Source organism: Kogia breviceps, chromosome 16 (assembly GCF_026419965.1).
Source record: "Kogia breviceps isolate mKogBre1 chromosome 16, mKogBre1 haplotype 1, whole genome shotgun sequence".
Classification (NCBI taxonomy): domain Eukaryota; kingdom Metazoa; phylum Chordata; class Mammalia; order Artiodactyla; family Physeteridae; genus Kogia; species Kogia breviceps.
Genome location: NC_081325.1, coordinates 18086230 through 18102331, shown reverse-complemented (window position 1 = coordinate 18102331; position 16102 = coordinate 18086230). Strand labels below are relative to the sequence as shown.

The following is a 16102-nucleotide window of genomic DNA, read 5'->3' as shown; positions in this document are numbered from 1 at the left end:
AATTTATTTTTTTTGCAATTTTGCCAAGACAGAAATATCATACTCTTTGGGAGAAGTATAATATAATTCAGAGTCCTCACAAGAAATCATCCACAATATCCAGGATACCATCCAGAGTTACTGACACACACAAGAACAAGAACAGGGTTCTTGACCTATTCTTAAGGGAAAATATAATCAGTATAGATCAATCCTGAGGTGGCTCAGGTATTAGAATTATCAGACATGGATTTTAAAGCAGCTATTCTAACAGTAATTAGGGGAAAATTTATATCTTTAAGGGCTTGTATTACAAAAGAAGAAAATTATAAATTAATAATATAAGGTACTAACCTTAGAAATCTAGAAAGACAGAGCAAATTAAACCCCAATTCAGTAAAAAGATGGAACCAATTAAGATAACAGAAATCAATGAAACTACGTTGGTTACAAGGGATGCACTTTAAATATAAAGACAGATGTAAAGTTGATTTTTGAAAAGATAGAGAAAATTAATAGACCCATAGCTAGACTGCCTAAGAAAAAATGAGCGAACACAAATCACCGATATCAGGAATGAAAAAGAGGATTAACTACAGATCCCATGGAGATATAATAAGACAATATGATGACTACTCTTTTTCTCTCTGATTCCTGGGCTCTAGGATGACAGAGTGCCCTGTCAACAGTCATAACTTATAGTTCAATGGCACTCTTGCTCTGTCTTCTGGCAAGAATGTACTCTTCAAGGGCCAACGCCTCCAACTCTGCAGAGCCCAGAATTGTGGGGATGGGAAGGACAAAATCCCCCAGTGAGTCATTGGAAGTTATGGCAAATGGGGTCTCTCTGGTTTCCCCCCTTGGTTACACATTTGGAACACAGAAACATTTCAGAGCTTTTTGGTTGTGGATATTTGGGTACAGGAATACTGTCATTGAGAACTCTCCTCTGAAATTCCTTCTGTAAATACTGATCCATCTGCCTCATCACTATAACCTGATTTCCATGTCTTTTTTCCTTTTGTCCATGTAACATACCTCAAAGCAGACCCTTTGCCTAAATAGTTTATCTACTTGCTCCCCTACCACTTCCGGAGGGGAGAAAGTGAGTAGAGTGAGGGAAAGATCTGGGTTTATCTGCAGGAATATAGTTAATGTTCACGACATGCTCGTTCCCCTGTATTTCCCAGTCATTTTTGCAGTTAGTCTGGCCCATGTGATTAGTTCTGCTCAGGGGACTGTGGGTGGATCTTCTGTGTTGAAGCAGTTAAGAGCCAGTGTATCTCCGCCGTGGCACTCTTGCCCTGGTATGGCCACACTGGAGGCCACATGTTAGAGATAGTGCAGCTATGAGATGAAGGAAGCCTACCTAACACGTATCAACTAAACCTTTATTATGCTAAGCCTCTAAGATTTTGGTTTATTTGTTGTGGTTGTAAGTGTTAATTACCTTGATTAATAAATCTATTCTCTCCACACCTACCAATCAATAAACATTTCAGGACCCTAATTGTGAATTGTTTATACTTGGAAAAAGATTAGTCAATCAAGACTTTATTGAGGGTTACATGCACTTAGGATTATGCCAGGTGTTTCACTATTGAGTGCCCACTCTGGGTATGTGGAACCTTCTTTCCTGGTGGTTGTGGCCTTTCTGGACCAGATAGAAGTTAAGATATTTTAAAAACATGCCAGGTCAGCTTATTCAGTTCTTTCCAGGGCTTGCAGAAGGTTATAACTTGCCCAGATATGCAGAGAAAGTACAGTGCTACATATTCAGTGTTCTTCTTTGGCTGACTTTCTAATCCATTCTAAGTCCCATTCCTAAAACTGGCACATCACCAATTAATCTCTTAATGTATGTGCATGTACATGTACATGTACATCTTACTGTGTATTCTCTGTCTAGCCATGAGTATTAATACTGCTGTCATAACAGTCTTGGGGTTAGTTTATGTGCAGTTCCTACTGCTGTGGTCTTCGGTTCCTTCTTTAGTCTCTATCTTATCAGTCTTTCACTTTGAATCCACACTTTGTGGCCTCATTCTTACAACTTCTCTAATTTCCTCTTTGTCCTATTATTAGATAAAAGTTAATAACTCTATAATCAGGCCAGTAGAATCCAGCAGCAGGCACAGATGTTGGGTGGCTTACCTGTGTGATTTTGTGTCCAACTGTGAAATAGGTTTTTTATTTCCCTCTTCACAGATGAGGTAATGGAAGCTCAGTGAGGACACAAGAGAAATGTGATGTGATTCTCATAGATACAATCTAGGTAGAGAAACAATATGGATATGAGAGAAGTTTTTAATAACAGCAATATTTGTATACTGTAAACAACTAAATATTGCTAAGAGAAATTAAAGAACACCTATATAAATGTGGAGATATGCTGTATTCCTGGAATGGGAGACTCAATGTTTTTATGTTGTTAATTTTTCCCCAAATTGATCTATAGATTCAAAGCAGGCTTTTTTTTGAGTAGAAATTAAAGAAGCTGATTCTAAAATTCATATAGAAATGCAAAAGATTTAGAATAGTCAAACAACTTTGAAAAAGAACAAAGCTGGAGGACTCCCATTACCTGATTTCAAGACTTACTATAAAGCTACTATGATCTAGATAGTGTGGTAATGGTGTCAAGATGGACAAATATGTCAATGGATATAATGGAAAACAAGTCCACATGTATATGGTCAACGGATTTTTGATAAAGACACAAAGGATTCAGTGGGGTAAGAGTGGTCTTTCCAACAATTGGTGCTGGAACAATTGGACATCCATATACAAAAAAAGAAAAAAAAAACCTTTGATCTGAACCTTGCAACATATATAGACCAAAAAAGGATCATAGACTTAAATGTGAAATCTAAAAGAATAAAATTTCTGGAAGGAAACATAAAAGAAAAGTTTGGTGCTCTGGCATTAGGCGAAAATTTCTTAAATTTCATATCAAAGGCATGATCCATAAAATAAAAATGTATAAAAATTGGACTTCACCAAAATTAAGAACCTCTACTCCTTAGAAGGGAATAAAAAAGCTAGCTATTGGAAGAAAATATTTACAAAGCACATACCTAATAAGAGATTTGCAAACAATACATAAAGTAATAAGAGAAAAAGCAGTTCAATTAAAAATAGACAAAAGATTTAAACTGGCACTTTACCAGAGAAAACATCAGATGACAAATAAATATATTAAAAATGCTGAATATCATTATTTGTTACAAGCGAATTAAAACCGTAATGAGATACTGTTACACTCCTAATAGAATGAAGACTGACCATGGCAATGTGGAGCAACCAGCAACCCTCATACACTGATAATGGATATGTAAATTGTGCAACCATTTGGAAAATAGTTTGGTAGTTTCTTAAAAAACTAAACATATACCTACCATATGACCCAGCCATTTTACTCCTGTGTATTCACTGAAGAGAAATGAAAGTATTTGTCTATATAAACACTTGTACATGATTATTCATAGCAGCTTTATTGTAACAGTAAAAAACGAGAATCAACTCAAATGTCCATCAGTAGATGAATGGACAAATTACAGTATGGTGTATCTATGCAATGGAATACTTAGCAATAGAAAGGAATGAACTATTGATACATGCAACACATGAATGAAATTCGACATAACAGATGAAAATGAGTCCAAACTGTATGACTCTATTTATGTAAAAATCTGGAAAATTCAGGCTATACCATAGTCACAGAAAGCAGATAGGTAGTCACCTGGGGATGTGGGGAGTGGGAGTGGTGTGAGGGAAGGATTACCAAGGGGCTTGAAGAAACTCTTGGAGGTGATGGCTATGTCATCCATCATATTGTGATGGTTGTGGTGACAGTTGTGGTGACAGTTTCACAGGTTGTGGTGTGGTTGTGTTGACAGTTTCACAGGTGTATAATATGTCAAAACATATACTGTATATCTTGAATATGTACAGTTTATTGTACATCAATTATACTTCCATAAACGTGTTAAAATAGCAATAACAATAGGGAGTATTTTTTGAGAGGCAGGAGATGATAGTAGAGAGACTGAGTCTGGAGCCAGAATGCCTGAGGTACCAACTGTGGCTTTTCCACTTGTTAGTTGTGTGACTTTGGATGGGTTAGCTCTGGACCTGTTTTTCTGTATACAAAATGGAGAAAGTTCCTGCCTTGGTGTGTTGTTGTGAGTCTTGTTAGTTCATTAATGTAAAGCCCTTATGGTATTCCCTGGCGTGTAGAAAGTACTTAACAAATATTAAGAAATCACGTGCTGGGCACCATGCTGAATGCTTTATAAGAATTATCTCATTTAAACTTCACAATCCTGTGAAACGAGTACTAATATTCTTATTTTACAAGTGAGAAAACGGAGGTGCCAAGAGGATGTATAACCTTGCACGGGAGGCAAGTAGCAGAATCCAGATTTGAATAAAGGCAGTCGAATTCTGCACACTTTTAATCCTATGAATAAGTGTTAACAGGTGGGGCACTGACTCAAGTGCTAATAAGAAAGTTGTCCGTACACTGTCCCTGTTTTCTAGGATGTTAATCTGAGATCTGTGAAATTATTGAAGACCTACATATTTGGGCAGCTTTCTGTGAGTTCCTCATGTAATTACTCCTGGCAACTGGCTCAGTGCTCACCAAACCTGTTTCTTCTTCCTGGGCACATGATCAAACTGTATTTACCAGTCCTCCTGTATCTAGTAAGGTCATATGACTAGTTCTTGCCAATGGAACGTGAACAAAAATGGTTGTGTCACTTCTAGGCCAAGGCAGGTAGGAATGAGTAGGCTTTCTCCATTCTCCACCTCCCTTATTCCTGTTGACTAAAACATGACCTGCAATGAACCACCTTTGATGTGTTAAGCCACTGACATTTTGAGATTTGAGACTGTTTATTTTAGCAATTAGCATACTCTGACTGATGCATTACTCTTGTGCAATATTACCTTTGCTGACATATTCCTCTCTACAAATTTCTGAAATATAGGTCAAATACCTAGATCAATTCTATTGCTAGGAGATGGACCACAGAGAAGTTAGAGTAGAAGTTTAGTCAATAAAAATAATATACAGTTAATAGGAGGTAATAGATATATGAACAGTACATGGAACCTAAGTGTTTCAATATTTTTTTTTTTTTTTTTTTTTGCGGTATGCGGGCCTCTCACTGTGTGGCCTCTCCCGTTGCGGAGCACAGGCTCCGGACGCGCAGGCCCAGCGGCCATGGCTCACGGGCCCAGCCGCTCCGCGGCATGTGGGATCCTCCCGGACCAGGGCACGAACCCGTGTCTCCTGCATCGGCAGGCGGACTCTCAACCACTGCGCCACCAGGGAAGCCCTAGTGTTTCAATATTTAAATTCTTTCCTAAATTCCAATATTTAAATGTCCTTTATCTCACTCATGGTGGTTGAGTGGTGGCATGTGTTCTTAGGTCAAATCCCCTATTGGCTTTTGCCATGTGTGCTCCCTGTTTCTTGGGGCTTCAGTCATGGCATCAACTCTAGGTATTCCAAGACTTACAAAAAGTTGAATCATTCCTGGCCCTCTCAGATGCATTAATTGTCTTCCTCGGTTATTTTGAAACCTTCCATTCACATCTCAAAAACCTATTTAAAGGGACAGGTTGCTACCATCTGTTTTTCAACTGCCATCCTCCCCCCGCTTCTTGCTCATTGGAAGGTTTGCCTTCCACTCATTTTACCAACTTCCCCATCTGTGGTGTGTCTTCTTTCAGACCATATCCTGTCTCAACTATGACAATTCATGGTCTGCTGACAGTTTTCTGGTTCCTGGCCAATTACAGCTGGTTCACGACTCCATTAATCTCCTGGCACAAGAGGCTTCTCTCTGTTTCCTAGGGCTTCTGAATGGGAGAAAAGAAAAGGAACACTTACTTACCCTGGCTTGAGGACCATCTGTGACAGCCTGAACATGTAGCATTACTTTTATGTTCCATCTCTCCCTTTTCTAGTTCTGGATTAGGAAAAAAAAGCCCAGAGACAGTACCTTTTGTTCTGCTTGAATTTGGGAGGTTTTGGGAGAGAACAGCTGTTCACAAAGCTGGACACTGAGTATCTCATGCCATTGTCATGGAGAAGGGGTTTGGTTCTGGGCATCTGGTTCTGCAAATCTGCTGTTTTTGGCAGAAGGTGATCACTTATGTTAGCATTCCAGGGGCTATCTATGAAGGAACGTGCATGGGAGATTTGATCCTCTGGTCTCATACTCTTATTTTACTGATGAGGAAACTGAGTCTGAAGAGTCAGATGGAGAGCTCCTCAGAGTGTGTTCCTCAGACTGGTGCCGCTCTGAGAACCACTTACTACTGGTTGGTATAGGTACAGAAAGCAAAAGTAAGAAGCATTTAGTTAAAATAAATAAGCTACAAGGATACATTGTACAGCACAGGGAATATAGCCAATATTTTATAATAAGTTTAAATGGAGTATAATCTATAAAAATTTTGAATTACTATGTTGTACACCTGAAACTAATATAGTATTGTAAATCAATTATACCTCAATTGAAAATAAACAAAGAAAAGAAAAATGGAAAAAAGAAGCACTTAGAAACTTTTATAGTAATTTGAGAGAGAAATTTTAAGTTGATTGACACTAATAGTTTAAAGAACTAGGCTTATATTATATTATATACCTCTTAAAAATTCTTGTATATTTAATATATTTTATTTTTTATGACAAAATTATTTTTAGAACAATTTTAAATTTACAGAAATATTGAGAAGGTAGTACAAAGAGTTCTCATAGCGTCTGTCCAAGTTTCCCCTATTATTAATATATTACATTAGTATGGTGCATTCATTACAATTAGTGAATGCATATTGATACATACTTAACTAAAGTTCATATTTTATTTATACTTTCGTGGTTTTTAACCCAATGTCCCTTTTCAATCCCAGGATCCCATCTAAGCTCCCACATTACCTTTTGCTGTCATGTCTCCTTAACCTTCTCTTGGTTGTGACTATTTTTCAGACATTTGTTGGTTTTGATGACTTTGACAGTGTTGAGAAGTAGTGGTCAGAAGTTTTGTGGAGTGTCTCTCAATTGGGATTTGTCTGATGTGTTCTCATGATTTAATTGGGCGTGTGGGTTTTTGGGAGGAAGACCAGAGAGGTAAAGGGCATTTGCGTCACCTCATGTCAAGGCTACATCTTGTCAACGTGACTTATTACTGTTGGTGTTGACCTTGATCATGTGGCTGAGGCGGTGTTTGTCAGTTTTCTCTACTGTAAAGTTATCTTCTCACATCTCCCTTCCATATACTCTTTTAAAGGAAGTCACTATACGCAGCCCACACTTAAGGAGCGGAGAGTTGTAATTTATTTTATTGTACTTTATAAAAATATAGTTTGTGATATATATTAAATATATATAGTGTGTGATATAAAAATATAGTTGGTTTGTGATAGATTGAAAACGAAAAAGGTCTTTCCCCACTGATCATTTGAGAAGCACTGCTCTAAAAACCTGCTTAAGGGCACACAGATGAAGCACTGGAACTGAGCCCAGTGCTCATGGACATGTTGGCTCCAGTCCCAGCTCTTTTCATTCCCCAGAGCCCAACTTGAGTATCCATCTTATTGTGGAGCCAAGAGCCAAGCTGGCTCTGTAATACCATAGACTACTCCATGATATTTCCATGGATCTTAAGAAGGGCTTCAAGTCTTAGTGAAGTTTCTGGAATATCAGTCTCACTGTGCCTTGAAATGTTACCTCTGAGCTATTGTTTTAGGTCAGGTTCAATGGCAAACAGATACTGAGATGGAGATTTGCACTCAGGATATTTATTAAAAGTGAGGGGAATGGTATTGGGCAGAAGGAGAAGTTGAAGGGCAAAGCAGTCCAAACAAAGGCTCTCATCAGTGATATGGGCAGCACTGGATCTGGGATGGCCATTCAGAGTTGCTCTAAATTCAGGCAGAGAGACCCGGCTTTGAACACCCACACTGACCAGGTGTTGAATGCTGTCTGTCTTTGGGAAGGAGGTGTAACCTTGGGAGAGGTGGCTCCCTTAGCCCAGGGACATAACCTAGAAAGGGACTTAGCTGTGCCATCAGCAGCCTATACTTCTGGCAGCTAGGGGAATGAGCAAATGGGTTGATCTGGATGGCACCCCACAGCACTTGTTATAGATACCATTACTGTTTTTATTTCTTTTGCCTTTGTGTTGTGTCTAGATTCTAGGAATCAGAAGGTTGTTTGCTACACTCCTCCTTGCATTGTTAGCTGTCTCTAGTGCCTGAATGCACTAATTGTACTTTGGCTATGGATGAGGTAATCCAGCAGAGGAATGCTGGGAAGAGAGGCCATGTGAGAAGGTTAGTGTGGGTGTAAACACAATGCAGGGGATTTGTATTTGTGCAATCTGCCTGCTTCTATGATTCATCTGGGGCTGTGTACCCTCATAATCAGCAGGCTCCAGTGAACTAAGTGTTGCTTTCTAAAGAAAAATTAAAGCTGGAATTTCAGCAGGGAGAAGGCATATGCCCAACAGTAATGAGTGCAAACAAACACACAATACCAGGGAAGCCATATAGAATAAAGCTACGGGAAGATTTTTATAATTTTTTTTTCAGGGAAAGGGGTGTAAGTGACAGAATTGTTTTAATTGGTCAAGAATTTGTCTCTCCAGTCACTTGTCTCTCATAGGATCTCAAGCTTGCTCTTTCCCACCCATTTTGAATAGGGGTGAGACCAAGGGAATTTTAATCACAGGGCAAAAGATGGAATTTGAAAGCAGAGCAAATTTGGTACAAGTAATTCTTATGTAAAAAAACATGCTTCCTGTACTTGGCATCTTGCTTCCCCAGCTCTGCCTGATGTTCATTTCTTTTATTCCTTGCAGTTTGAATTTAGACATGCATCTTCCCTTTCAGCTTCACCCTCGGTTGGAGGATGCTTAGCATGAATGAACTCAACCTGGTTGATAGGATAATCTTATACTTAGATAAGGGGACTCAAAAGAAAAAAAAAAAACCTTTCCCTCAAAGAGCCTTTTCCACCAGCAACCTCAGGACATGGCACCCACCATTTGGATTATATGTAGCTGTGAGGCAGAAAAGGGTTAAAGGACTCAGAAAGCATTGCAATGGATTTTTTTTCCTCTTGAGATAGCAGAATGTGAACCACCATTTCTGCATAATAACCACAGACATATAATATTACCTAAGTGAGCTCTTTCTAGGTTCTGAGCACTGTGTTAAGCACTTTATAGGCATCATCTCATTTTATGTTCATAATGTTGTAACTATTATTACAAACCCCTCAACACAGATGATAAAACTAAGAGTTGCAGAGGTTAGGTAAGTTGCTTAAGTGTGAAGATGGGATTCAAATCTAGGTGTTGGATGCCTTTGCATCACTTCCTGTGTTGCTTCAATAGCCATGAAATTGGGAAGGGGGAGTGGTTTGAATAGGAAAACAGGAAGTGTGCTCAGAATGACTTCCTAGGAAAAAGGTGTCCCGAGGAACATCCTACTGTAAGCTCCTTCTTTTAGCTCAGGCCATTTTCTTTTAGTCCTAAAAGGAGAGACCTGAGAGACCTGAGATCTGAGAGTCAGGACCTTAAGTCTGAATTTGGAAACTCTTATATTGATCTGTCAGTTTGTGACATGAAGGTGGTGATGGAGGCCCATAGATGTGGATAAGATTGTCCAAGGAGAGAAGGTACAGCAATGAGGTTAAAGGGCACAAGCTGGATTCCTAGAAACCAACACTTAAGGGAAGTGTAGAGGAAGACAAACGAATAGGAAGGTCCAAAAGGAAGAGTCAATTTTGCTGCAATCATCTAGGGCAGGGGGGTGTATGGTCATTTAGGAGAGGGTGGTGTGTGGTCATCCAGGACAGAGTGGGGTTTGGTCATCCAGAACAGGGTGGGGTGTGGTCATCCAGGAGAGAGGAGCCATCAGAGTGGAATGATGCAAAGCTGTTAGGTTAGGTGACATCTCATCTTCTAATTGAGGAGAGAAGGAAGGGAAGATGGGAGGAAAGGCAGATCCATTAGAAAGTGTAGAGAAGACAAAATTAGGGAAGGTTATATTGGTGCTCATATATTCTTAAGGAAGTATTATAGAATGTTCTTTGGGTTTTTCTTGCTCAATTCCTTCCTTCCCAAAGCATCCTTTCAGTAGTTCCTCTCATGCTGTGCATGAGCAAGAACACGTCACCCACAGGGTAACCCTGCTGCGGGCCTGCCAAAGTCATGATGCCTTGTCAGGGATAGGTGCGTCTGAGCCTCTGTTCGACCACTGGTGACTGTGGTTGCACCACATGGCCCTGTTGGGTGGCTTCTCATCCCCTGAGGATGTTCTCCAAACTTTCTTGGAAAACTTTCTCAGAAAACTGGGTGATTTCACCTTTTGTCTTTTGTCTTAGATAGAGCTCATTTCTATCCAAGTTTGTGTTCACTGCCAGTGGAGCATCCAGGGACAGGTGGCATGTGGATATTCATCTGACTTCTCTTTTAACTGAGAACTTGGGCTGAAGGAAACTCTTGTGAATGCTAAAGTGGTCAAGTGGTCAATTCATGGTAAACACTGTCTAAGATCAGACTCTTGTGAGATATTTGAGATCTGTGCTTCCTGAGTGCTCACCTCCCAGAGGTCTTCCTTGCTCTTCAATGTTCTGCTGCCTGCTAGAACTTTCCTGCTTCATTTATGTGACTGCTAGTTGAATATTCTGTTCTATGAAAAGATATGAGACACATAAGTCAGTGTAGTAGGATCTTTCTCATAATTTTTACCAGATTTATATTTCTTGCTCCCAGTAATTCAGGTTATAACTGACTTTGTCTTTCCAGGGAAGTATACCCATAACTCCCTCCCCATGGCTAAAACAAGTCTATCCCCTGAGTCTTTCCTAATTACAATATGCCTCTTGAAGTTTTAAAATTTGTGAACAAAGCTCTTCTTTCCACAGCTAGAGATATACCCATAAGACAGCTGTCTTGGAGGAATCTGATTTAAATTTGAAGCAAATTATAAAATATCAGTATAAGATGTTTTTCTGGGAGAAGGCATTTAATGGAGGTGGGAAGAGATTACAGTAGTGGCTCAATGTTGGGTATTTTGCATACTCTATTCTAAGTCTATAACAACACTGGTCATTGTTCCATTTTATTGCACAGGAAACTGGGTCACAAAGTTAAGAAATTAACGCGGGTCCCCTAGGGTTAATTATGTTAATTAAGTGGCAGTGCTGGATTTCAGATCTTGGTTTATCTGCCTCCAGTATCTGTGCTCTTTCTATATTACCCAATAGTTCTCTAACTTGACATAAAATCTTTTGGGAGATTTGTTTAAAAAGCAAATTCTACCCGATCCAGGGGTTCTCATTCAGCAGGACTGGAGTAGGGTCAGGAATCTATTTTTTAAAAGTGCCTTCAGTGATTCTGTTGTACAGCTTGTTGGGAAATACTGGAGGGTAAAACAAGAAAAGGGGACAACAAGGATAGATGGTGGTTTCCCCTCTTTGATAGTTTGAGGGCAAGCACACACACACCCTGAGGCTCACAGCCTCTCTAGACCTGGCCAGTGTTCTCCGACTCCAAAGGTGGGGGGATTCTCCTTGAGCTCTGCTATAGGAACTTGCACTAAGGCAAGGCTTCCCAGCATGGAGGTCCAAAACTGGCCCAGAAGTTTTCAAGTTAGAAATGTAGTTCCTGTTATCTTCTTCCAAAGGAAGGACCACTTACAACCACACTCCAAGCCCAGAAATGGGATCTTCCTCAGCTCTGTGTTCTTAGTGTCTGGCACAAGTATCTGGCACGTGGTGGGTGCTCAGTGTACATTGGGTCTTGCGGGGTGGTGGGTGTGCTAGTGTCCAGTCCTGGTAGGTAGGGCTGAGGGCTTACATTTTAAAATATCTTCTGTTTGGAGGCTACACTCTGTTTGGGGTGCCACCTCTCTGGCATGTAGCTCTGAGGAGGGCATAGCTGAGAGTCCAGATGTAGCCAGTTTTCTAAGGTACACAGTGATGAGTGTGTGATAGCCTTTTTTCCTTCATAATGTTTTATAAGTTGAATCTCATTTACTTGTGGGAAAGCCCCATGGAGATTAAATTTCTAATCTAGTCAGCCTGTAATTTTTTCTTTACTTGGCCGATTACTGATATTTCAGGTGGCTCCCTCCCAATTCAGAGTCAGCAGTGAGTATCATTAACTTGCCTTCTAGTATTTCTCCCAGATCATTAGTATGAGATGAACAATCAGGAGATTCCAAGAGCCTGAAGCTTAATCAAAGAATCGTGTCTTCTTGTTCTGAGATAGCGTCACATGTTCCACAGCTCTAATTTCCCATGCCTGCAAACCTCGAGTGCTCAAGTGAAGGCCTTTGATGATTTTCAATAATGCGATTCCATGTTTTATAGGATCCCATGCCTGCCCCCTGGCTCCAGCTGTACACTATATTTAAAGTAAACCACTCATGCAGAGGAGACACGCGATAACTCACCAACCTGATATTCAAAACTTTATCATATGTACAAACTACAGGTTTTCCTCCTAGTCCATGTTGTCTGGAAAACTGAAAACGGTCCAGGCACAGCTTAATGAAAGAGTTGGATGGAAGGCATCAGGAAGTTGTAGTCGCTACAGTGGCCTGGCAAGGCCCCCAAAAGAGGCAATAGTAATATTTTAGCAAAATAGGGGCTCCAAGGAGACTGGACATCTTCCTCCCTCCTTCCCTCCCTCCCTTCCTTCTTTCTTTCTTTCTTCCTTTCTCTCACAAACACTTCTTAAACTCCCATCCCCACCCCCCGCCATATTCCAGCCACTGTACTAGACCTCTGAGAATACAAAGAAGCAAATGAAATGCCTTTGCATTTTGAGAGCTTAAGGCTCACTAGAGCTAATGGTTTGTCCAAGTGGAGCTGTGAATGGAGCGCCTGTTTTCTGAGCCATCATTTCTGCATCATTGACCCCTGACCTGGAGGCTGCTCTGATGCAGAGTGAAGTGGCAGGAGGTGCTTGAGTGCTGCTCTCCTGTATCACATGCCCCCCTCCCTCCAGCCCTCCCTTCTATCCAAGAATTTCCTCATTTAGATCAGAACTGGTTCTTGGTTTATGGGAGCGTGGCAGAGGGGAGGGGGTTCAGAAAGGTCTCATTTCAGAGTCACTTTTCTTTGGGAAGATTGGACCATGATTGCTGTGCAGTCAAAACAACTGCAACTCTGAGTGCTCATGGGTTTGAGGATGTGTAGCCACTGATTCTATAATTTGGCTACTGGTGGCTGGTGGTGATAAAGAGAAAGAGAGAAGAAACCTTCATGTTGGAGAAATGCAGTGTTTGTAATGAACAAAACCTTGTAACATTTCTAAGAAATATCCAGATAAGTAAAATATTCAGTACACTGTGCTAGTTTGGTCCACACAATGCCTGTTTGTTCATTCACTCATCCATTCACCCATTCATCATGGTGAGCATTGGGTTTGGAGCTGGGTAGACATGAGCTGCAGGCCCTGCTCAGTCCAGTGACTGGGAAACCAATGTTTCCAAACACTGGATCTGAGTGTCTTGGCATCATGAAGAAAAGGACTTGTGACTGCAGATGTCTGGTGGGTAGAGAAGGTGGCTCTTGGCATTTAATCTATGTTAAAAAACACTTTCCAATATCATTTTACCAACACCTCAGAGCTGTAAAATATGTTATGAAATTAAAAGAGAAAACTCAGAGAAGAAACTGTTAAAATGTAGAGTATTTTAGCTGAAAAACTCGGACATTAAAAAAATTTTTTTAAATTTGGGACAACTTTGTCTCAAAGGAGGTTTAAAAAATCTTAAAAATAATAGGAGCTTCAAAGTAGGTGGTCACTTACTATATACAGGGCTTACTATATGCCTGTATTAAACTTATGATGCTTGGTAATTATTTTTGTTTGTTTCATTAAAACTTCATTTATGGGCACTGAAATTTGAATGTCATATTTTTTTGCATGTTAAATAATAGAATTCTTTTGATCTTTTCTAATCATTTAACCATTTGAAAATTGCTCTAAGCTTGCAGGTAGTAAAAATGTGAGGCAGGTTGGATTTGGCCCAGGGACTAGTTTTCTGATCCCTAGGCTGACTATTGGGAATCCCTGTGTGTACACCAATTTTTCTAGTTGATTTTGAAGTCCCTAGGGTTCTCTGACTGTATGTAAATGCTGCCTTATTGTGAAAGATCTAGCTTGTCCTTTGGTCTTTTGATAACATGAAACATCATGGATAACCAGGTTATTCAGGGTTCAAACCATATGTTTACTATCATGAAAAAGTCTACTAGAGTTAGCCATGAAGATCTAAACTCCTAGAACAAGCCTGTGAAGGCCTTGAAACTCTGGTTTGATCTCAATACTTTTCTAAACTGAGGGGATAAAAAAGAATATATCTTTAGCTTCAGATCACCAATAGCATTTTTCCCAGTTGGTGTAAGGTGTCTCCAGGTGATAACAGGTTCAGGACGGCCATTGGCCATGCAGACCAGGGTCACGTTGCTGCCCTCATTCACAGTGACATCCGAGGAAATGTTGGAGATCTTTGGTGGAACTTGCACGATCAAGTAAACTTGGGAGGTCTTGGGCTCATGCTGTGTCTGCACTGAGCAAGTGTAGGACCCTCATCGTAGACATCCACCTTCTGGATTCGGAGGCTGTATTCCAGAGAATGGCGTTTCTCCAGCTCAACACGGGGGTCCAGAGACCACTTGTCGTTCCCGGCAAAAATGATGCCAGAACGGTTCAACCAGGCCACCTTTGAGTTCTTATATTCTACAACACACCTGAGGATGGCCATGTCCCCCTGCCTCACGGTGATGTTGTCGGTGCCTCGGTTAAAATCCACGCTGCGAACGGGCATTCCTGTGGGAAGAAGGCAGAGCAATCTCAGTAGGACCAGCGACAGCTGTTTCCGATGAGGCTGAACTCTGACGACCATGGTGGCCACGCCGAGGTGCGGGTCGCGGGCTACTCTGGAGGATGTGCGTGTGCCTGCTGCTGGCCGAGAGGGCTTTACAAACGGAGGGCTTTCGTCCACGGCAAAGGCGGAACGGGCTTTGCCAATTTGTGGTCCTTTCCACTTTGCCTCTCTCTTGCCCTCACTCAGTCTCTTTTGCCTCTAAGACTCAACAAAGCCCTCAAAAACCCGAGCAGAGGTGGGGAAAAGTCAAAGAAACAAAATTTGAAAGGAGAGAGTACAAAATATAAAACCCTCTAGAAAAGATGAAGAGAAGGCGGCCAATAAGGTGTTCTCTGGTCTCTCTGTGGCTGGATGCTCCTTTGCCAGCGTCTGAGCTGAGCCTCTTGACTCCGTAACCCACTTTCCCGGTGGGCGAGGGAGCTGGCACCCAGCCTGCCAGTGAGTGTAGAAGTGATGCTTGGTAATTTTAAAAAGTTAATTATTTTGGCACTCTCTCACTTCGTCCCAGCTTACCCTCCCCCTCCCCATTTCCTCAAGTCCATCCTCTACGTCTGCATCTTTATTCCTGTCCTGCCCCTAGGTTCTCCAGAACCAATTTTTAAAAATTTTTTTAGATTCCAGAAGGGTAAGCTGGGACGAAGTGAGAGAGTGGCATGGACATATATACACTACCAAATGTAAAATAGCTAGTGGGAAGCAGCCGCATAGCACAGGGAGATCAGCTCGGTGCTTTGTGACCACCTAGAGGGGTGTGATAGGAAGGATGGGAGGGAGACGCCAGAGGGAGGAGATATGGGGATGTATGTATATGTATAACTGATTCACTTTGTTATAAAGCAGAAACTAACACACCATTGTAAAGCAATTATACTCCAATAAAGATGTTTAAAAAAAAAAGTTAATTATTTTGGGATAGAAAAATAAGTCTTATTCGTTCCTCAACTCCAGTCACTCCAAAGCAGGGGATGGATTCTGCTCCCATCTTCCAATGCAAGCGAGTTTCCATTGGGTTGAGACCAAACTTGCACAATTTCAGCCTGAAATGATTACTTTCTGGAAATTTTCAGTGAGTGGAAACAGTCATGTAGAGGTGTGGATCTTGCTACCTGGATCAATAGCTTTAGCTAGTGAAGATTCTCGCTGAGGAAAAGTCAAGGAAGATCAAATTTCAAAGACCTAGCAAACCACTGGAAACTTC

At 40.8% G+C, this 16102-nt stretch overlaps 1 pseudogene; it reads right to left on the bottom strand.

The window, feature by feature from the left end:
- Positions 1 to 14465: 14465 nt before the first annotated feature.
- On the bottom strand, positions 14466 to 14954 carry LOC131743293 (limbic system-associated membrane protein pseudogene; annotated as a pseudogene).
- Between the last annotated feature and the right edge of the window lie 1148 nt (positions 14955 to 16102).